We start from the raw sequence: 24,326 nt of genomic DNA, 5'->3' as shown, positions 1-24,326 counted from the left end.
CCCTTTACTCCATCAGCATACCCCAAGAATTTGCATTTTCTGGATTTTGGATCCAGCTTTGAAATTTCTTGGGCATTGTACATCACGTACAATACTTCCAAATACATGGAGGTTTGAATAATCAACTGGTTTACAGTCCACATCTCCATTGGTGTCTTCAGCTCTATTGCAGTTGATGGAGCTCGATTCACCAAATAACAGGCGGTATTGACTGCTTCTTCCCAGAATGATTTTTCTAGGCCTACGTCCCTCAACATTGCTCTTGTTCTTTCTAACAAGGTTTGTTCATCCGCTCTGCCATTCCATTTTGTGAGGAGTGTTCACCACTGTGAACTGTCTTTTGATGCCTTCTTTCTTGCAAAAGTCATCAAATTCTTCGCTTGTGTATTCTCCTCCATTATCTGTTCTGAAACACTTGATCTTATTTCCAGAATCAAGTTCCACCCGCGCTTTGAAGTTTTTGAAAGTTGAAAACACGTATGACTTCTTCTTAATAGGGTACACCCAACATCTCCTGGAGTAGTCATCAATAAATGAGACAAAGTATTTTGCTCCATCTAGGGATGTTACTGGTGCTTGCCATACGTCAGAGTGAACCAATTCTAGAACACTTTTGCCTCTAGAATTTGATGTGTTGAATTTCAACCGGTGCTGCTTACTTGTCATGCAATGCTCACACAAAGTAAGTGATACCTTTGTTAAGACTGGAAGTAGCTTTGCTCCACAAGGACTTTCATTCCTTGTTCTGACATGTGTCCAAGTTTCTTATGCCATAGCATTGCCAAATCTGAACTACATGAGGCAACAGAGGCTTCTGCTTCTAGCAAAGTCTCTCCCTTCAGCATGTACAAGTTTGCTGCTATCTTTTCGTCTTTCAGCACCACAAGCGCTCCACGGAACATCTTCATGATTCCTTTCCTTGTCTCAATCTTGCTTGCATTATTATCCAACAATCCGTAAAATAATAAATTTTTCTTCAGGCCTTTCACGTGCCGTACATCTCGAACAACTTTAATTGTTCCATCATACATCTTCAATTGATGGCTCCCGCCAATGATCTCTAAGCATGATCATTGCAACTATACACAGATCCTGAGACAGGTTCATAATGATGGAACCGTTCTCTTCTTGAGGTCATGTGAAATGTTGCTACCGAATCAATGAGCCATATATCTGCAAATCGTTTTCTTCCTTCCACGGTGGTTGACGCTTCACAGCCATATATCTGCAAATCGTTTTCTTCCTTCCACGGTGGTGACGCTTCACAGAGCATCTCCATCATCTGAAGTGTTTGCGGTATTGCCTTGTGGATTGGAGTTTTATTTAGACTCCAACAATCCTTCTTCAAGTGACCCTTCTTTCCACAGTGGTAGCACTTTAAATTCTTCTTGCTCCTCGACTTCGATCTATCATGTTTATGACTGCTGCTTTGGCCACGTTCTGTTGATCTCCCTCTCATCGTTGTCAACGCTTCTGCTTGTTGCAGATTTACTTGTCTGTCTTCCTTGTTCTTGCGCCGATTTTCTTATTGTAGAACAGCAGCTGCAACGTCATCGAAGACTAGACTGGTGACATTACTGTTTGTCAAGTTGATGATGAGTTGATCGTACGAATCCGGTAGACTTTGAAGTAGAAGTTCAGCACGTTCTTGTTCTCCTATTTTACAGCTTAAGGATGTAAGCTGAGAAAATAAGGTGTTCAGTGTATTTAAGTGCTTCGTCACTGAAGTAGATTCTGGCATACGGAGAGTGTACAATTTCCTCTTAAGGAAAATTTTATTGTGCAGCGATGTGGCCTCGTACAATTTGGTGAGATGATCCCACATCTCCTTAGCTGTCTTCTTCTCCTCGATGCTTGACAATACTTCATCTGCTAATGCTAGATGAAAGTTTGCCATAGCATTCCCGTCCATCTCGTTCCATTTGATGTCATCTGCGAAATCCACCGGCCTTTCATTGATAGCCGCTAGACACCCGTCTTTCCTTAGGATGGCCTTCATCTTCAATTTCCACAATAAGAAATTTCTCCCATTGAATTTTTCAATATCAAATTTCGTTGCCATAGCTTCTTTTACGGATAGCTCCCACTATTTCACTATCGTGAATAGTTCTCTGGAACCTTCAAAGAATGGGTAATACCTTCTTACTTTCTTATGTTTTGGAGGATCCACCTTTGGTGGCAACCACAAAGACAATAAGCAGATATTACACACTCAAATCTGGCTCGGATACCAATTGTTGCGGAAGACGGCTGTCGGATAGAGCAAAATCGCAACTGATAATTTAAGAAAATAAAAATGAAGATAAAATAGACACAAAATTTACGTGGAAAACCCCTAAAAATATAGGGTAAAACCACGGGCAACGGTAGAAAATTTCACTATGAGAAATAGGAATTACAACCTCTCTCGATCTACCAAGGAGAAAACAATAATAATTCTCTCTAGATAAAAAGGAGAAAACAACTCTCAATAAACTCTCTAAAATCTCTCTAGTATTGGAAGAAAGCTAGAATGTTTTGGGATGGTTTTGAAGCTAAATGAGCTAGGGTATTTATAGTTGAAGCTTAAGGACTAATTGTAAATATCCTAAATTACAATGACTAAAAGTGTATTTCTACCATTGTTAATTTTCAACAAATCCACCCTTTTTGACATTGCCATTCGGTGGATTAATTAAATCCAACTTTCCACCGAAAGTTGGTTTAATTTTCAACACTTTCTGTTCATCTCTGTTATATCAGCGAAACATGAACTAACTAACTAACTATATATATATATATATATTGGAGTTATATACATGTAAAAGCAACTGTGATATGGAATACTCGTTTGAGCAAGAAACATTAGAAAGAGGAACAAGTTTCTTCTTTGATTCTGAATTTCTGATGGCTCACCTTTTATAAAGAAGTTGGCACACATTGCTGAATCACCAAAGTGCCTCTGGCCCCAGTGAAGTTATGGTAACAGTGGTTTTGATCCAACGGTAGCTAATGCTTTAGAGAAAAAAATATTAGTTGGAGATTTGCATTAAAACCATTAAAGTAAATTAATAGTTGTCTTATAGTAATAAACGGGTTACAACATTTTCTATATATCATATATAATTAATATGAAAAAAGAAAACAAAAACGATAAAAAAAAGACTCTAGCTTAGATCAAATGGAAAATGTAAGAATACCTAAATTATTGAAATAAATCTAGTAATTAAATTATAATGGAGTGTACGTTATATATTTTTTTAAATATATATCTTAGGTAAATCTTTCAAGTGAACAAGAACTAATTTTATAAGAAACAAAGAAAAGTATGGGAGTAGAGAATTTTTATGTTTTGGAAAAGAAAGAAAAGTACTTAATACAACATATTTTGACTATCTCCATTGTAGTCCACTCTACCGTATTTTGACTAAGAATGTAATTACACATTAAACATGACTTTAATGGCATTGCCGCCACCAGCACTGGTTTGGAAAGCATCTTCTATACCCTTTTGACTGAACTCGAACCTATGAGTAATGAGCGGCTTCACATCGATCTTCCCGGTGCTCAAGAACTCGATGCACAGCGGCCATGTGTTCCGGTACCGGAATATTCCAACAACATCGATCTCCCTGCGAACCACACAACCTGACTTATTGCTTGATTCGTGCGTACTAAAGCCAAAGCATGGGAGGGGATGTTTGGCAACAAACAAGGTCAAATTATCAAGAGTTTAATTACCTCACAGCAGCCGAAGTGAGAGGCATCGTTAGGTCGCCCTGTGCTAATCCGATGAGACCAACTTTGCCGCCAGTTCCGGTGGCACTCAAAGCTGTAGTAATGGATTTGTTGAAGCCAACACAATCAATAGTAATGGATTTGTTGAAGCCAACACAATCAAAGCTCACATCGATGGAAGAAGCCATGGCCTTTTGAATCTTCACCACTTCTTCGCCCCACCTGTAGAGTTATCGGTTCGAGTGCCTCGTAATGACTTCGAAATCTAAAGCCGGACTATATAGGATTGAGCTTATTTTAGGGTCAAGTAAATGATGAGGATAACCTGAATTTGTTGATACTTGAACAGACTCATCTGCGCCAAGTTTCTTTGCAATCGAGAGACGGCAATCATCACATCAATGATGACGATTCTGGGCGCTCCAAATGCGAGCAGCCAATAAAGTGACAAGCCTATGGGACCTGCACCATGATCAACACATTCGTTTCGGACCTACTTCTGCCCGGCGACAAGCATGGATTCCGGCACTGAGCGGTTCACACATCGCGCCTTCCTCGAGGATGTACCACCTTATTGGCAAGAGCACCATTAGTTGGAGGAGATCCAAAGAACTTCATTTCTGGACAAATATTGTACCGACCGGTTCTGCAGAGATTGCATCTTTGGCAGCTGATGCCGGGCTCCAACGCCACACGATCTCCGACTGCCAGGGACTTCACTTGGTTCCCTACTTGTTCTACGATCCCCACACACTCGTGGCCGAGGATCATCGGCTTTTTTATGACAAAATTCGCGTTTCTCATGTTCTATTTGTCGTAACCGGTTTTCGTCCGGGCACGAAATATTTATTTGGCAGGAAAATTGATGTGAATAAATAGTTTTTGAAAATAATTTAAGAGTCGCCATAGGCCTTTTGGGTCAGGTAGGTCGAATACCTAAAAATTATTTTTAAAAGAGTTTTAAGAAAACATCAATTAAAAATGACTGATCTGCGTTTATAACCAAAATTCGTTCTTTTAATAATAAAAGGGATTCGTGGTCGGTACTTAGGGAAGGATTAGCACCCCTACAACGCCCAAAATTGGTACATTTTAATTATAAATTGTCTCTATTAAAAAATTTAAATATACATTTAATTTATAATCTTATTATTTCGAAATTATATAAATTTTTTTAAAAAAATATCGGAAAATGACTTCTAGGTGCCTTAAGAAAGTTCTTTTCTTTGATATTAATAAATATTAATTAAATAATATTTTTATATTTAATTTTAAAATCAGAATGGACATCCAGTTGTATTAGACTGCCATTTTCTTCGATATTGAAAAATAAATATTAAAATAATTTAAAAATATATATAAAATTATATTTATTATATATATTTATGACTATATAATAATAATAAAAGTATTTAAATATATAAACAATAAAACAATAAAAATACAATTAGAACGATATATTTAAAAGCAGTAAATAAATGAAAACATTTAAAATTAGTGACTAAAATATAGTAAAATTAAGATTAAAAAACCTAATTCATAATTAATCAAAATTATAGGGATTAAACATGAATTTTCTTATTTTATTAATTTAGTGACTAAAATAAAACTTATCTAAAATTCGAATATCAGATTAAAATAATTAAAATATAAATCGGGATTAAAATATTAATTATTAAAATGAAGGGATTAAATATGCTATTTACCCTATATATATTATTTTAATATTAAGGACTAAAATAAATAAAATTAAAATTAAAGAACCGAATTAAAGGATTATAAACTCGATTTAGTGACTAAAATGTAAAGTTACAAATTAGGCTCACTGCGGAAAGGATTTAACTATTATTTAATTACACGAATAGCCTCCCCGAAACGACGTCGTTCGGGAAGGGCTATTTAAAGCCGAATTCAGCTGGCCCTTCGGCCATATTTCATTTCTTTTTTTTTTTTATTTCTCTCTCTAACTGAGAGAGAAATAAACGCTCTCCCCTCTCTCTAGCTTCCCTCATCGGAGGGAAGCCGGTCACCGGACGGCAACCGTCTGCTGCCGTGACCCTCACCGTCGGCCACCGCATAAGGTGGCCGGAAAATTTTATTTTCACACCATTAGATAGATCGGACCGTCCTAAGGACGGTTCCGGTGCTCTTTTCTCCTAAATAGCTCCTGATCGGAGCGAATCTAAAGAAGTACCTTCGGTTTCCGAAGGTTTTGGTGATGTTTGAAGGGGTCCGGTGGCTTCCTCGGTAAGCTCCTTTCTTTTCTTTTCCTTTCTGTTTTGGTTTTTGCTGGTTGTGAGATGTTGCTCTCTGTTTTCTGTCTCTCTCTGTCTCTGTTGTGGTCTTTTTTTTTTTTTCTGTTGGGTTTTTTTTTCTTTGCAGGTTGGGTGATGGCTTTATAGCCATCACCGGCGCTCGTCTCGGACCGGTCCTAAAGGTGAAGTTCGGTGAGTCACCGGACTTCCAGTGGGACTCACGTTGGGGCGACATGGTGCGGCTGGGACGTGGTTCTTTTGGAAGCTTCCGACGAGAGTGGCAGCGGTGGAGATGGTGGGAGTAGCTGCGGCGGCCGCGTGGCCCTAGGGATCATCACCCTAGGGTTTGTGCTGGATGAGTGTGGGCCGTTGGATCTCTCAGATCCAACGGCTGAGATGATGAGGCGGCTAGGGTTAGATCAAACCCTAATCTGGTTTTAGGATTTAGTTGGGCAATCTGGATTTGTAATTGGGCCAGACAATATGGGCCTGTTTGTAATAATAATATTAATAATATAAATAATATAAATAATAATATTTATAATAATATAAATAATATTTAAATAAAAAAATGAAGAAAAAAATGAGTATCTTCAGCTGCCCCTCTTTGCTTATTTCTTGTGTTAACAAGAATAGAGCAAAGACGAAAAGATAATAAGTTTTTTTTTCATTTGACTTCACTTGATTAATATAGAGATGTTTAATAAATTCTTCTCTTTCTTCAGATGAGTTCTTCTCATTACGAACTTTCCGCTGGGGATGATGTTGACCTATTTCCTTCTGTGATAGAGTCATCCAAAAGGTTGAATAAGCTCTTCTCATTATGAACTTCTTCTTTCTTCTTCAGATGAGTTCTTCTTATTATGAACTTTCTCTGGAAAGGTTGATGCTGATCTATCTCCTTTTGTGATAGAATTATGCAAAAAGTTGAATAAATTCTTCTCCATATGACGAGTTCTTCTCATTATGAACTCTAACTGGTAATACTGATCATGAATTCAAGCCAAAAGTTGAACAAGTTCTTCTCATTATGAACTTCTTCTTCTTTCTTCAGATGAGTTCTTCTTATTATGAACTCGAACTGGAAATGTTGATTCACCGAGTGATGAATTTAAGCAAAAAGTTGAACAATTTCTTCTTCTTCAGATGATGAGTTCTTCTCATTATGAACTCTACCTGGCAATGTTGATCCATCAAACGATGATTCAAACAAAAGGTTGAACAATTCTTCTCATTATGAACTTCTTCTTCCTTCTTCAGATGAGTTCTTCTCATTATGAACTTTCTCTGGAAAAGTTGATCCATCAAGTGATGAATTCGAGCAAAAGGTTGAACAAATTCTTCTCATTTGAACTTCTTCTTCCTTATTCAGATGAGTTCTTCTCATTATGAACTCGAACTGGAAATGTTGATCACCGAATGATGGATTTAATCTTTGCTAAAATCTTTGAAATTCCTGTCAAAATTCAACATGGATAAAATGAATGAAAATGCACCTATTTTTGCAAATGCCTAAATATGATGCATGAATGTTAAGTTATTTGATTTCAGATTGGTGAACTGAGTATTTCTTCAGTTGTGTAGAAATCCAATAAATCTTTCTTCTACAAATCAGATAATCTATCATCTTTGACAAATGTAGATGTAGATATAATGTCACAAAACCTCTTGAGAATAAAACTCAATATTATAGGCTCTTGAAAAGCTTGCATTCATGCAACATGTTGATTCTGATAACAACTCATCTGATTATGAAGTGACCTTTTCAGATGATTTCACAGATATCGATAGTTCTTTTAATATCGAGAAATCTTGAATTCTGATTCTGATGAGGAGAATAAACTGTTATACTTGACAAAAATGGAATTCTCAGAGGTTAAAGCTTCAATAACCCTGGAGAAATGTGGTCCAGATTCATCAATTGCAGAATTGACAAATTTTATATGTACTGCTCAAATGGCTAAGGTTACTGACACATTTCTTCCGGTAAAAGATGGGAAGCCATTATGCGATGATCCCCATTACAAGAAAAGGCGAAATTCGGGCTATGATTTTTGGGAAAGGAATAAACAGAAGAAGCTTGAAAAGAAGCTTCTTAATGAAGACGATCATGCAGTTCATCTTTTAATTCCAATGATTGGTTCTGTGGTTTCTACCAAACCAGATCAGATAACTCAAAGAACACTTCCAGAAGATGCTATTGAGTCTCCTTATTTCTACTATGAGCAAATTCATCTTTCAAATCCAATGATTGGTTCTGTGGTTTCATACCAAACCAGATCAGATAACTCAAAGAACACTTCCAGAAGATGATATGAGCACATTCCTCTTCCAAATTCAATGATTGATTTTACCAAATCAGATCAGATAACTCAAAGAACACTTCCAGAAGACGCTATTAGCACATTTATCTTCCAAATTCAATGATTGATTTTACCAAATCAGATCAGATAACTCAAAGACCACTTCTAGAAGATGCTATGAGCACATGGCATTTGTTCCAGTTAATGTTTGGACTGGGATATCACAGTACTTATTCGATGTAAAGCCAGAATTTGTAGATTCGAAGCATTTTCATGCTACTACACTGAAAAGGGCCATATTCATAATTCTGCCAATTAAGAACAGATTTTCTCTTATTCTGTTTCCTCCATGTGCTGATGCTTTTCCATTGACAAAGAAATGATGGCCTTCTTGGAATCCAAGAACAAAGTTGAATTGTTTATAAACATGTACAGGAAGTGCCAAATTGACAGAAAGGATCTGTAAGGCTCTTGAAGCTTATGACAAAGAGCCACATTCGAGTGTCCAGAAGTATGTTCTTGATGAGTGCTGAAAATGGAATCTAGTATGGGTTGGAAGGAATAAAGTTGCTCCACTTGAACCTGATGAGGTGGAAATGCTTCTAGGTTTCCTTAAAAACCATACACAAGGATCTGTATAGAGACATGTTTCCCAGTGATATCAATGTCTTTTTTCTTTTTGTTGGAATCAGTGCTGCAGAGGTCGCCTTCTACTGTCTTAGTATATCTTTGAAAACAGATGTGCAAGAACTGAATGATGATCGGTTGGAGCAATTGATGAATAGATTTGGCGGATTCGACCTTGTTGTCGGTAGCATCCTGTATAACAATCTTGATGGAAGCAATAAACATCATCATGATGAACTAGAAGATTTTTATTGGTGCATTTTCTTGCAATGACTGCTACGGCAGCTGTCTCTTCTGCTGTTCCAATATATCCCATTCTTTTCAAATCATGGAACGATTTAGTTAACAGTAAAACTGGTCATCTTCAACTTTTGAAATACTGTAACCAATGTTACCCTATATCCATAGTGCAAATAATGACTTGTTCATGGATTTATGATGATGATTAGTTTACTTTGTATTCCATGCATTTAAAAGTATTAACATAAAGTGATATTCAGAAATCTTCAACTTATTTCAAAATTATGTTAATTCATAGAAGAATAAATTGAATTTTCGAAAATAAATTGAATCTCAAATAAATTTGAACTTGAAATAGATAGAATTGTATTCAAAGTTATGGCAAGCATAAAAATGATAAAAATTCAAATGTCTAAACAAATTATTAGCATAAGTATTTCTAAATTAATCAAGTTGACACAATTTAGAGAAATGATGTAAGATTTTGTCTGGAAGATCTCAAACGTTGTCAAAATGCTTGTAGATGTGAAGTTTCTCCCAAACTGTCAAAATCTTAAGAGGGTTCAATTGCCAGATGCCTAATATCAACCTGCATTTGAGCTGCCTTTTCAGGTTTTCAACTCAAATCCTTTCTTTGGTTACAAGATGCCCTTTGCGGGTTTTTACCTTGACCCCCCTTTTTCTTTTTCTTTTTTTTTTCTTTTTTTCTTTTTTCTTTTTTCTTTTTTTTTCTTTTTTTTTCTTTTTTTTTCTTTTCTTCTTTTCTTTTCTTCTTTTTTTTTCTTCAAGCATAATATTTCTTGACAGAATCCGAGTTTATTGGATTTCTCAGAATTTTTCCATCCATTTCTGCCAAGATCAATGCTCCTCTGGAAAAGGCCTTTTTTATAACGTATGACCCTTCCCAATTAGGCATCCATTTCCCACGGAAATCTTTATGTATAGGCAAGATCTTTTTTAGTACTATATCACCCTCTTGGAATTCTCTTAGATGTACTTTCTTGTCATGAGACTTCATCATCCGTTTTTGATACATCTGTCCATGACAAATAGCTTTCAATCTTTTCTCCTCAACAAGGTTCAATTGATCAACTCTAGCTTGGATCCATTCAGATTCATCCAATTTTGTTTCTCTCAATATTCGAAGCGATGGAATCTCAACTTCAATTGGTAAGACTGCTTCCATCCCGTAGACTAAAGAAAACGGTGTTGCCCCAGTAGATGTTCGAATAGTAGTTCGGTATGCATATAAAGCAAAAGGTAACTTCTCGTGCCAATCTTTGTAAGTTTCAGTGGTCTTTGTAATGATTCTCTTGATGTTCTTATTTGCTGCTTCAACTGCCCCATTCATCTTTGGACGATATGCCACTAAGTTTGCATGTTTGATCTTAAACTGTGCACAAAGTTCGGTCATCATTTTATTGTTCAGGCTCAGAGTATTATCTGTAATGATCCTTTCTAGTAGGCCATACCGGCAAACTATCTCTTTCTTTATGAATTTGCAGACTGTGGATCTCTTAATATTGGTATATGAAGCAACTTCAACCCATTTGGTAAAATAATCAATTGCCACAAGGATGAAGCAATGTCCATTCGATGCTTTTGGTGTGATTGCTCCAATGACATCTATTCCCCACATAGAAAATGGCCAGGGTGCTGTCATTACATGTAAAGGAGATGGGGGTAAATGAATCTTGTCTACATATATCTGGCATTTATGACATTTCCTTGCATAATCAATGCAATCTGTGTACATGGTAGCCCAATAGTATCCATATCTCATTATTTTTCTGGCCATGAAAAGACCATTTGCATGTGTTCCACATATTCCACTGTGTACTTCTTCAGTGATGCTTCGAGCTTCGCTGGTATTTAAACATCTCAATAGCATTTGATCATTGCTTCTTCTATACATAATCTCTCCATCAAGAAAATATCCAGCAACCATTCTTCTTAAGGTTCTTTTATCAATTTCCGATGCATTTGGTGGATAACTTTGATTTTTGATATATTGCAGGATATCATGATACCATGGTTTACCATCTACCTCTTCTTCCACACTATAACAATGTGCAGGAATTTCATATACTTGCATTTTGATTGGCATCATATCAACTTTCTTAGTTGCTTGAAACATAGCAGCTAATGTAGCCAAAGCATCTGCCATTTGATTTTCTTCTCGATGGAGATAATTGAAGGTAACTCTCTCAAATTCTTTCACTAATTCAAGGGTAAAATTTCGATATTCCAACAATTTGGGATCTTTTGTTTCCCATTCTCCTCGCAATTGATACACCACTAACGATGAATCTCCATATATTTTGAGACATTTGATTTTTCTTTCTATAGCTGCTTTCAATCCCATGACACAAGCTTCATATTCCGCCATGTTATTGGTGCAAAAGAACTCCAGTCTACTTGTAAAGGGATAATAAATATTTTCTGGAGAAATTAACATTGCCCCGATTCCTCGTCCCAAAGCATTAGATGCTCCGTCAAAGTAAAGCTTCCAAAATGCAGATGCATCATTTGTTCTGACTTCTTCATTCATGGATATGCACAACAAATCTTCATCGGGAAAATTGAAGTTCAAAGGCTGATAATCATTTGATTCACGGCTGGCCAGAAAATCAGCTATTACACTTCCTTTTATTGCTTTTTGGTTGACATATACAATATCAAACTCAGATAATAACATCTGCCATCTAGCCATTCTGCCTGTCAAAGCTGGTGATTCCATTAAGAATTTTAAAGGATCAAGTTTGGATATCAACCAAGTAGTATGGTATAACATATATTGTCTGAGTCTTCGAGTAGCCCACACCAAGGCACAACATAATTTTGTATTGGTGGATATCGAATTTCACAATCAGTAAATTTCTTGCTCAGATAATAAATAGCTTTTTCTTTCCTTCCAGATTCATCATGCTGTCCTAGTACACATCCCATCGAATTTTCGAAGACCGTCAAGTAGAGAATTAACGGTCTATCAGGCATTGGTGATACTAAAATTGGGGCATTGGATAAATATTTCTTAATAATATCCAAAGTTTCTTGACATTCTTCATTCCAGACTTCAGGATTGTTCTTTTGAAGTAATTTGAACACTGGATCACATTTGTCAGTTAATTGAGAAATGAACCGAGATATATAATTTAATCTTCCCAAAAAGCCTCGAACTTTTTTTTTGTATTGGGTGGTGGAAGATCTTGAATTGCTTTTACTTTATCTGGATCAATCTCGATTCCTTTTTTGCTGACCACAAATCCCAAAAGTTTTCCAGAAGTTACCCCGAAAGTGCATTTTGCGGGGTTGAGCTTTAATTGATATTTCCTCAATCTCTGGAAAAGCTTTCTCAGATTTTGAATATGTTCTTCTTCAGTTCGGGATTTGGCAATCATGTCATCTACATATACTTCAATCTCTTTGTGCATCATGTCATGAAACAAAGTTACAATGGCTCTTTGATACGTTGCCCCTGCATTTTTCAATCCAAATGGCATCACTTTATAACAGAATGTGCCCCACATGGTTACAAATGTTGTTTTTTCCATGTCTTCAGGATTCATTTTTATCTAATTATATCCTGAAAAGCCATCCATAAATGAAAACCATGCGTGTCCTGCAGTATTATCTACCAATGTGTCTATGTGGGGTAATGGAAAGCTATCTTTCGGACTAGCTTTGTTGAGATCTCTGTAATCCACACACATTCGAACTTTCCCATTTTTCTTTGGTACGAGAACAATGTTGGCTACCTATTCTGGGTATTTGGCTGCCTGTAGGAAACCTGCATTGATCTGTTTCATCACTTCCTCTTTGATCTGCAACAACATTTCTGGTCTAATTCGCCTGAGCTTTTGTTGGACCGGTTTATATTCTGGATTGATTGGAAGCTTATGCATCACTATATCTGTACTCAAGCCAGGCATATCTTGATAAGACCAAGCGAAGATATCTTTGAACTCTTGAAGGAGATTTATCAATTCTTGTTTTATCTGGATTGTCAGAGTAGTACCAATTTTCACCTCTTTCATTTCTTCATCTGTTCCCAAATTCACAGTCTCAATCTCTTCTTTGTGGGGTAGAATTTGTTTGTCTTCTTTTTCTACCAATCTTAATAGTTCAGTAGGAACATCACATTCCAGTTCATCCTCACACCCATTGATTTCTTCCAGACATATGGGTTGCTCTAAATTAATCTCTTGATTAATTTTAGGAATAAACATGCTATTAACATGGTGACACCTGCAAATTTAAGTCGGACATATTTCCGAAAGAATATAGTAAATTTATGAAATAAATAAATGTAAAAATGTAAGAAATTATAAAGAATTATTGCCATCTGAAAATTTTAAAGAAAATTTCTTATATTTAACATAATTTCCTTTACAAGATAACAAAAAGTTTTCATATTTTTGAGCTAAACATAAAGATTAGTTCTGAATATTACTCTGCGTTAATATTAAAAACTATAGGAAGATCTTCAGTGGTCCAATTGTTGAGTGTTTCTCCAGGAAAACATGGGCGAATCCTATCCAAGTATTTGCCAGTCTTGTTGTCATTCATGATCATGTTGATAAATAATCCATTCATAGCTTCTTCAACTATGTTTTGATCTTTCGTCAACTTTTCTTCTTTAAAGGCTTCAACAAGCTGTTGTTCTACATTAATTGTTCCCCCTGATCTGAATGTGGTCTTCAACTGTGGGAAAAACATGTGTTCCCAAAGGATTTCTTTCCCTTTCAACCTTGCCTTTCTGTCTTCACATCTTCTTTTCATCTCTTTGTTCTTTTGCTGAAAATTGGGCTTAAATCCAAGCCCAAAACGATCTTTCTTCATCTGTATATTTATAGGAACCGAAATCTCTTGAAGATTCTTTCCTAAACATTTCCCAGCTTTAGCTCCGATGCCTAAAGTTTGTCGTACCATCATCTTGGTGCAATCAGATAATTTGGGATATGGAATTTTGCTTCCTTCTACAATAAAGGTTGCATTGACAAATTCAAGAGCTCGGAAAGAGCATTCAAGTGCATCATCATTGGTTTCAATATATGGAACATCGCTTGTTACAGACGCAATGATTTCTTCTTCAGCTCTGACGTATATTAGTTGTCCATCAACAACAAATTTCAATTTCTGATGTAATGAAGAAGGAACGGCTCCTGCTGAATGAATCCATGGCCTCCCTAATAAACAATTATATGTAGGGTGGATGTCCATTACCACAAAGTCAATATTGTACACGACTAGACCAATTAACAACGGTATTTCCATTTTCCCAAGTACCTCTTTTTGAGTACCATCAAAGGCTCGTACTACATTCTAATAGCTCTTCATGTGTGATTTATCCACAGGAATTCTTTGAAGTGTGACTAGAGGCATCAAGTTGAGAGCGGATCCATTGTCAATCAATACTCATGGCAACACATGACCATGACAATGTGTCGTGATATTCAAAGCTTTTACTGACCCCATTCCGCCTTCCGGTATTTCATCATCCGTGAACGTTATGTAATTGTCAGCGGCTATATGTCCCACAATTCTGTCAAATTTATTGAGGGATATATCCTCAGGGATAAATGTTTGATTGAGCATTTTCATCAAAGCATTTCTATGTGCTTCTGAATTCATCAATAGATCAAGAATAGAAATTCTTGCTTGTTGTTTGTGTAGTTGTTCAACCACACTATACTCACTATGTTTCAGGAATTTCAAAAATTCTTGGGCTTGTTTTTCTGTCACAGGCTCATTGAATGTTGGAGGGGATTCATCATCAAATACCTTCTGAGGTATTGCCATGGCTTTTCCTTTTGCTTTCACTTGTTCTGAAGCATTGGATGTTTCGGGAGAGTAACATCTCCCACTTCTTGTAAAGAACCCGACTTCGCTCACTGCTTTAGACGTCGATGTTGTATCCAAACTCTGTATTTTCTCTTCTGTTTTTTCTAGAGAAACAGATCCTCCTACCATTGAAATATTGGTAGTATAATTCCAAGGTACCCTGCGGGTATCTTTGTATGGAAATGGTAGAGGAGTGGTGATAACTACTTTCGGATTTATTGGTGCAGGAATCACCGTAGATGATTTCACATTAATGATCACAGGATCATTTATTCTTTGACTAGGTTTAGAATCCTCTGATGAGCAAACATCATCTTCTTTTTTCCCTGGTTCTTCTTCGAAGAATTCTATTTCTCTGTTGTTCATCAATTTTTGCACCAAATCCCTAAACTCAGGACATAGTTGAATTTTATGCCCTTTCTCTTGATGATATTCACAATAATTCTTGCTTTCATTCTGCTTTGGCCTGAATTATTGTGGAATTATACCGGCTAAAGAGAGTTGTTGGAATACCCAAACAAAAGGAGATTTAATTTCAGAAATGTTAGTTTTTGCTTTCTTTCTGTTCTCTTCCTGAATTGCATTCACGTTTTTATCTCCATGATTTGGCAATGGATGATTTGATGCAGATGGTGTATTGAATTCCAACTTTCCAGTGTTGATCAAATTTTGAACCACCCTTTTGAATGCCAAACAGTTTTCAATAGAATGACCCGTAATTCCTTCATGGTAAACACAGTGTGCCTTTGTATCATACCAAGGAGGGAATGGTGGTTGCATGGGAACCAAAGGATAGGGCCGTATGACATATGCTTTTAACAGTGAATCATAGATCTCAGCATATGGTACTGGTAAAGGTGTAAAAGACAACCTTTCATTTTCCTTTCGAGATCCTCTAGACTCTGCTCGATTAGTGTTTGTTTCTTCTTTCTTAACCCTTGGCTGGGTTATTGTAACACTTTTCGATGAATCCTTGTTGTAAGAATTTGCATTGTTGACTTCATTCTCTTTTTTCCGGTACATAGGTCTTTTGGAACTAGACCCCTCATTTGATTCAATTTTACCACTTTTCAAGACATTTTCAATGAGTTCTCCAGAAATGACCAAATCTGCAAAATTTCTGGTTGCATTCCCCATTAGATGATTTAAATAAGGAGCTTTCAATGTATGGACAAATATTACTGTGGCCTCTTTTTCTGACAAAGGTGGTTGAACTTGGGCTGCTGTGTCACGCCATCTCTGAGCATACTGTCTGAACGTTTCGTTATTCTTTTTCTCCAAATTTTGGAGATTCCATCTATCAGGGACCATGTCGGTTACATGGCGGTATTGCTCTAGGAATGCTTTAGCCAGATCTTTCCAAGATCTAATGTTGGCTTTGGTCAATTGAGTATACCATTTTAAGGCTAGTCCTGTCAAACTATCCTGAAAGCAGTGAATTAACAATATCTCGTCCTTCACATATCCTGCCATTCTTCGACAAAACATAGTAATGTGGGATGAAGGGCATGTAGTACCGTCATATTTATCAAATTCGGGAGCTTTGAACTTGATGGGGAGGATTAAGTCTGGAACCAAACTCAACTCACTGGCGTCAAACCCATAGAATGATTCAGTTATTTCCACGGATTTCATTCGTTCTTCTAAGCTCTTGATCTGTCTGGTCAATTCTTCATTTACTTTTTGTTTCTCATTCAGCTCATTCAAATCTGGGATTAGATGCTCAGCATTAAAATCCCCTATTTTCACATCTGATATAAGCGGATTTTTGCTTGAAGATGCAGGATCTTCTTGTCGATTTTCCTGTTGTTTGGCTTCTTGAAATGCTGATGTACGAGCATTAATTTGTATAGGTGTAGTACCAGAGTGATAAATTGGTTCTGGTGGAAAACCTAGAGGATACATAGGTTCTTGGTCGAAAGATACAGGATTTTCCTACATTTTTCCAATGATAGCCTGCCTTTTAAACATGTCCTCTATTTTCTGCATCATGATGTCTTGTGAATTTGCAATACTGTCTTCAATTTTTTCCAGCTTCATTCTCATTTCTGCTTGTTCTTTATTATGCTGTTCCTCAATACGTTGTATTTTATCCTCCATAATTCTCTTAGTAGCTTGTCTAGTACCGTAGTGATGTTGTATTTCTCTTTTGGCCAGAATAACTGCGATTGAAAAATCTTTTAATATTATTTTTTTCAAATTTTAATTAATAAATTTAAAAAAAAAATATTCATAAAGAAAATCATGAAATGAATGATGAATGTATGCAAAATGTATGTATGCAAAAAGGTATTGATCCCAAAAAGTTAACTATCATAGAACAACTTTCATCGGCATACAAAAGTTTCTTTATAATAGTTCATAACTACAGATAAGGCGTAGCTTTCCTATTAAGCTCTATAATTTCTTTCATTAACCATGACACCTTCTTTCCGAACTTAGAAACTGGATCAACATGATGCTCAATTATTTTGGCTTCAACAGTTAGTTCCCCAACATATCTAGCAACTTCGCTCATTTGTACCATGGCCTCGAACACCATATTACTTCTTTCTTCACTTCTTTCAAAATAGAAATCAGTTGACTTTTGCCATTGTTCATTCGTTCCTTCAAGAGTTTGCTCTAACTCAGTGATTCTGACTTGACAATTGTGCATAATTTTTTCAAGATCTCTAATGCGTCTTCGCAGTGAAGCACTTTCCTCATTACTTTCTTTGAGATCATTAGGTCCTAGACAAACCTTTTCTTGAAATAATGATTCTTCAAGTTGCAAAATGTAAGCGTTAAACTCTGAGTTTTTGTTTCTAGACTGATCCAGATCTTCTTCAAGTTTTGTTCGTGCTTCTTGCGTTCTTTGATTAATCTTCTGGATTTGAACATTCTTGTTTCTGCATCTTTGCATCCAATTGCTAGCCACTTCTTGCTCTACCTCAATTTTGGTGTTGAAATTCTTTCTTTCCAACTCCAATTTTTCTTTTTCAACATTGAATTCTTCAATCTTCTGGCCCCTGACTTTAAGTTCATCAATCAGCTGGTTCATTTCAGATTCAAATCCCTGGAACATGATATTTTTCTCACCTTCAAATTTATCAAAGATATCATTCTTCATTTCTTCTAAATCTTTGGCTCGATCCCTTTCTCTTTGCATTTCATTCATGATCTCGCGGTGTTCAGCCTTGTGTTTTATAATTCGCTCTCTTTTGTCGACCTCAAAATCTTCCATTTTTTGCTTTCCTTTCTCAAGGCTTTTGAGTAGACGGCTATTCTTTCCTTTCAGATCTTCAACTCGACTTTTCTCGATATTCAATTCTCTGGTCATCTGTACCGTTGATTGGCTTGGTCCTGATGCTTTCTGGGATTTATATAACTCTTGGTAATTTTTCTTCAATGCTCTAAATTCACCATCAATTTTTTCTTTGTTTTCTCTCAACATTTCACATTGTGATGAATGAAAGTCAATATCAACACCCAACATAGCTTTATCTCGTCTCATTTGCTCTAATTCTCTTGACCAGCCTTCTTTTTCTGCTTCAAACTCAGCTCTCAGGATTTCAATCTCTGATGGAACCACCTTAATGTGATCTTCCATAGAGATATCCTCATTTTGATCTGGTAGAGGAATATTTTCATTTTTCCTGACATATCTCCATTCCTCATAATCAGGAGTTAGCATTTCTTTTGCTGCTTTAGCTCGGATACAAAAAGTTGTTTTCCAAGCTGTAACGGCTTCCATGATATTTCTTTTATAATTTTTGCTGTGAAATGCAAACTCAGATGAATGTAATCCAGCGGTGACAGGTACAAATTGACGACCTTCATACTGTCTTATGACCAGAAGTGGTGCGTATCCAATTCCTCCCCATAATCCGAGTAGCATTATCCAATTGTAATCTCCACATTTGTAAAAGAATTCCCTTTGGATTTGCCACGGGGCTCGCCAAACAATGTCATTGCTTTGCAGATTTCGAAATGCATTAATCCACATATCTTTCTTAATTTCTTTCGGCCATTCCTGCTCCAGAAATTTTTTTAATGGTGAGTAATCCGTATTAAAGCGTCGGTATGAAATCTTTTCTGTCCTCCAGAAATGACTACGGACCCAAACATATAACAACTGGGTACACCCTGAGAATCGTCCACCTCCTAGCTTTCTACAAGCATTTAACGATCTGAAAGTTTCCGCTAGAATAGCAGAAACAAGATTAATCTTTTTCGGTAGCTGTTCAAACAAATCTACCACTACAACTTCAACATATCCCAATACTTTTGGGAAGATGACCATACCATACATACCCAGAGCAAATAAATCGAATCGTACTTTAATATCTGGATGGCTCTGAATAAGTTCTTTAATGTTGGTCCAAGCAATGCCTTTGCTTTCGCCTTTTTGTTTTGTACGGGATGCCACCCATTCTTCTCGTACCCCGGCAATCTTTGCTAATTTAACTCGAAAGGGTTGAGTTTTAATTGACTTTGAATAGATTCGATTCTCCAAAGCCCCTTCGATATGTAACAAAGTTGTGTACTCTTCAATAGTAGGGACCAAGTCCTCTTTATTGAGAGTGAAGCAATTGTACCCTGGATTCCAGAATTGAATTAAAGCTCTGAGTAATTCATCATCAACTTCGACATAGAGCAAATATGGGATGTCTCCGTAAGTCTGATAAAACTGTAATTTTTTGTTTGAATCCCAACTTTCCCAAATACTTCGCAAATCTTGCATATCATTTCTTTTTAGTGAAACTGGAGCATAACTGGCCAAGTCAGATACATAATCATCCTGCAGACTGTCTCCTTCTTGTCTTTGTAAGTCCTCAGCCCACTGTCTTACTTCTGAGTTTAGAATTACTTGACTTGAACACTTTTTATCCATGGATGAAGGCTTTCCAATGAGACAATTAACACAAGGATCAATGCCTTTTATCCTGTATGATGCTATGCAAACAGAAAAAGATAAAGAACACACAAAAAGAAATGAATTAGTTTACATAATAAAGAAATTTAATAATAACATTTACCTAACTATTTTTATTTAAACATGCTTTTTCATAATTTAAATAATTTAAATATAAATGTAATTTAATCAGTAAAAAAAATAAATTAACAGGAAAATTAGAATTCATTTCTCCTGTGTGTACACCTATTTTGGACAAAATTTCGGCATGACTTCAAATCGGAAGAGTTTCTAGGGTTTATTATATGTAATGTTTCAGATCTAAGAATAAAGGTACCCGAATTATCCTTGTTAGTGCCCCCTTGGGTTACTAACCCTCAATCCTAGTCCATCACAGACTAAAATGGATCGAGTTCAATTCGAGGGGATACATTTCTCTATGCCTGACATGGAGAACAAATCCTCACGAAGACATAGAGCATATGAACCCCGAAAGTTACTTGCTAGGTCTGACACGGAGAATAAATTCTCACGAAGACGTCGCTTTCACTCCCACTTAAAAAGGACAAACTCAATTATAGAGCTTTATGTTATGCAATGCAAGTGTTGTGTGAGGAGAAATGTTCAAACCTCTGACAGAAAAAATAAATAATGAAATAAAATACTTGCAAATAAAAATGAAATATTAATAAGAAAATATATACATACTATGAAAATAAAAATTTTTGAAAAGGAAAAATCATAAATTAAATATATAAATTTTAATTTATAATTAATAGAGACAATTTATAATTGATTTTAAAAGTTTGATCGGTCCCCAGCAGAGTCGCCAAGCTGTCGTAACCGGTTTTCGTCCGGGCACGAAATATTTATTTGGCGGGAAAATTGATGTGAATAAATGGTTTTTGAAAATAATTTGAGAGTCGCCATCGGCCTTTTGGGTCAGGTAGGTCGAATACCTAAAAATTATTTTTTAAAAGAGTTTTAAGAAAACATCAATTAAAAATGAACTGATCTGCGTTTATAACCAAAAATTCGTTCTTTTTAATAATAAAAAGGGATTCGTGGTCGGTTACGTTTAGGGAATGATTAGCACCCCTACAACGCCTAAAATTGGTACTTTTTAATTATAAATTGTCTCTATTAAAAAATTTAAATATACATTTAATTTATAATCTTATTATTTCGAAATTATATAAAAAAAAATTTAAAAAAATATCGGAAAAGGACTTCTAGGTGCCTTAAGACAGTTCTTTTCTTTGATGTTAATAAATATTAATTAAATAATATTTTTTATAATATTTAATTTTAAAATACCAGAATAGGACATCCAGTTGTATTAAGACTGCCCTTTTCTTCGATATTGAAAAATAAATATTAAAATAATTTATTAAAAATATATATAAATTATTATTTATTATATATATTTATGACTATATAATAATAATAAAAGTATTTAAATATATAAACAAATAAAACAATAAAAATACAATTAGAACGATATATTTAAAAGCAGTAAAATAAATGAAAACATTTAAAATTAGTGACTAAAATATAGTAAAATAAAGATTAAAAACCTAATTCATAATTAATCAAAATTATAGGGATTAAACATGCTATTTTCTTATTTTATTAATTTAGTGACTAAAATAAAACTTATCTAAAATTCGAATATCAGATTAAAATAAATTAAAAATATAAACTCGGGATTAAAATATTAATTATTAAAATGAAGGGATTAAATATTCTATTTACCCTATATATATTATTTTAATATTAAGGACTAAAATAAATAAAATTAAAATTAAAGAACCGAATTAAAAGGATTATAAACTCGATTTAGTGACTAAAATGTAAAGTTTACAAATTAGGCTGACTGCGGAAAGGATTTAACTATTATTTAATTATACGAATAGCCCTCCCAGAAACGACGTCGTTCGGGAAGGGCTATTTAAAGCCGAATTCAGCTGGCCCTTCGGGCCATATTTCATTTCTTTTTTTTTCTCTCTCTAACTGAGAGAGAAATAAACGCTCTCCCCTCTCTCTAGCTTCCCTCATCGGAGGGAAGCCGGTCACCGGACGGCAACCGTCTGCCGCCGTGACCCTCACCGCCGGCCACCGCATAAGGTGGCCGGAAAATTTTATTTTCACACCATTAGATAGATCGGACCGTCCTAAGGACAGTTCCGGTGCTCTTTTCTCCTAAATAGCTCCTGATCGGAGCGAATCTAAAGAAGTACCTTCGGTTTCCGAAGGTTTTGGTGATGTTTAAAGGGGTCCGGTGGCTTCCTCGGTAAGCTCCTTTCTTTTTTTTTTCCTTTCTGTTTTGGTTTTTGCTGGTTGTGAGATGTTGCTCTCTGTTTTCTGTCTCTCTCTGTCTCTGTTGTGGTCTTTTTTTTTCTTCTGTTGGGTTTTTTTTTCTTTGCAGGTTGGGTGATGGCTTTATAGCCATCACCGGCGCTCGTCTCGGACCGGTCCTAAAGGTGAAGTTCGGTGAGTCACCGGACTTCCAGTGGTGACTCACCGTTGGGGCGACATGTGTGCGGTTGGGACGTGGTTCTTCTGGAAGCTTCCGACGAGACGTGACAGCGGTGGAGATGGTGGGAGTAGACGTGACAGCGTGGCCCTAGGGTATCATCACCCTAGGGTTTGTGCTGGATGAGTGTGGGCCGTTGGATCTCTCAGATCCAACGGCTGAGATGATGAGGCGGCTAGGGTTAGATCAAACCCTAATCTGGTTTTAGAGTTTAGTTGGGCAATCTGGATTTGTAATTAGGCCAGACAATATGGGCCCGTTTGTAATAATAATATTAATAATATAAATAATATAAATAATAATATTTATAATAATATATAAATAATATTTAAATAAAAAAATGAAGAAAAAAATGAGTATCTTCACTACTAACATGCATAGCAATTAGAGGCTGGCCATTAATAAACAATAAACAAGATATTGCACAGCAATTCACCTTGAAGTAGTTAACGTCACTCCCTCATATGCCAAGAGCTTTTACTCGTACTTCCACATCAAGAGGGCAGTCGATTTTTTATAAAAAAAAAACTAGTCTTTACTCGAAAAAGTTTTAAATTCGAGTTGAGTTATAAAATAAAATTCGAATAACTAAAATTTTTAATTATTAATAAATTGATTTTTAAGTTTGAGTCTAATCTCTCAACTATATATCCTATATATATATATAGAATTATAAAAATCGTTTAAATTAAAATCAAACAGTATCATAACATTATAAATATTTACAATTAAATTTAAACAGAAACTCAAATAACTCGACTCGAATAAATTTGTTTCAAATTTCATAAACTCATATCGACTTGAAAAATTTTCAAATAAAATTTGAGTTATAAAATAGAATTCGTCATTTCGAATAACTCAAAAAATTTTAACTCGACTCCGCTAGATCCGATCGAATACTCACTCCTCCGTATTATACCTCAAGATAATATCAAATTTCCATCGACAAAGATTCCCGAAAAGACTATACCCCGAGCGAAGACTCAAGAAACTCTTCGAAAATATCATGTCATCCCCAAAACCATCCTTCATCGAATTGTCATCTGGAACCCATACTCTTTAGCTTTTGACGCGACTTTATATCCAAGAGAGAATAAAAGAACGGACTTCTTCCCTTCCAGCTCTCTTCGACACCAACCGTCTCCTTCTCTTCCACATAAATATATCCGTTAATCGTTATTTTTTTTCCGATTACAAATTTTCCGTCCAAATCAAAAAGGTTAAACCGTCAACAACTGATAAGATAAACTTGATCTCATTTACCCAACGTAAAATACAGAAACAAGCGGTTTGAGTAATAAATAGAAAAGGGTGAGAAGATGGTACCGAGTGGAGGAAGAAGGTAAGGTTGGATTTGAAGGGTTCTGATTGCAAGAAGCCAAGCTGCCATGTTCGTCTGCCCATCTTCATCCCTGCCCATCTTAGTTTCACAAACCTCGGCCATTTCTGATATCACTGGCTCTTACTTCCTGTAAAGATAAACTGAGCTTTACACTCCATGCTCTTTGAAATTGACACTCCTTTTCAATATTCCACACCACTCACGTGACTCTCAACCAAAATGACGGCACAACACTCAGGACCAGCACTTTGTCCTTATTGCTCAATTCTTATCCTTTTCTACTTTCATTGAATGAGTTGAAACGCCAAGCAATAACTTAAGCAAAATTCAATGGGGAAATGATTGGACGTCTGATACCTTTTTAGTAAAGTCCAGAAAAGGAATATAGAAAATAAGATAAACTATAGTTACTTTTCCATTCTCGTGATTCCGTTTTTGGTTATAGAATTATTATTTTTTAAATCATATATATCATTACGATTTTATTTTATTTTGATTATCTACTATTAAAAAATTAAATAGAACCATTGATAATTTTTTATTTTTTTCAATGATTGATATTATGATA

At 35.7% G+C, this 24,326-nt stretch overlaps 1 pseudogene; it reads right to left on the bottom strand.

Moving 5' to 3' along the window:
• Window positions 1-3,405: 3,405 nt before the first annotated feature.
• LOC120167018 lies at window positions 3,406-22,927 on the bottom strand (annotated as a pseudogene).
• Window positions 22,928-24,326: the final 1,399 nt, after the last annotated feature.

Source organism: Hibiscus syriacus, unplaced genomic scaffold (assembly GCF_006381635.1).
Source record: "Hibiscus syriacus cultivar Baekdansim isolate YM2019G1 unplaced genomic scaffold, ASM638163v2 tig00111659_pilon, whole genome shotgun sequence".
Lineage (NCBI taxonomy): Eukaryota > Viridiplantae > Streptophyta > Magnoliopsida > Malvales > Malvaceae > Hibiscus > Hibiscus syriacus.
This window is presented reverse-complemented; position numbering and strand designations above follow the sequence as displayed.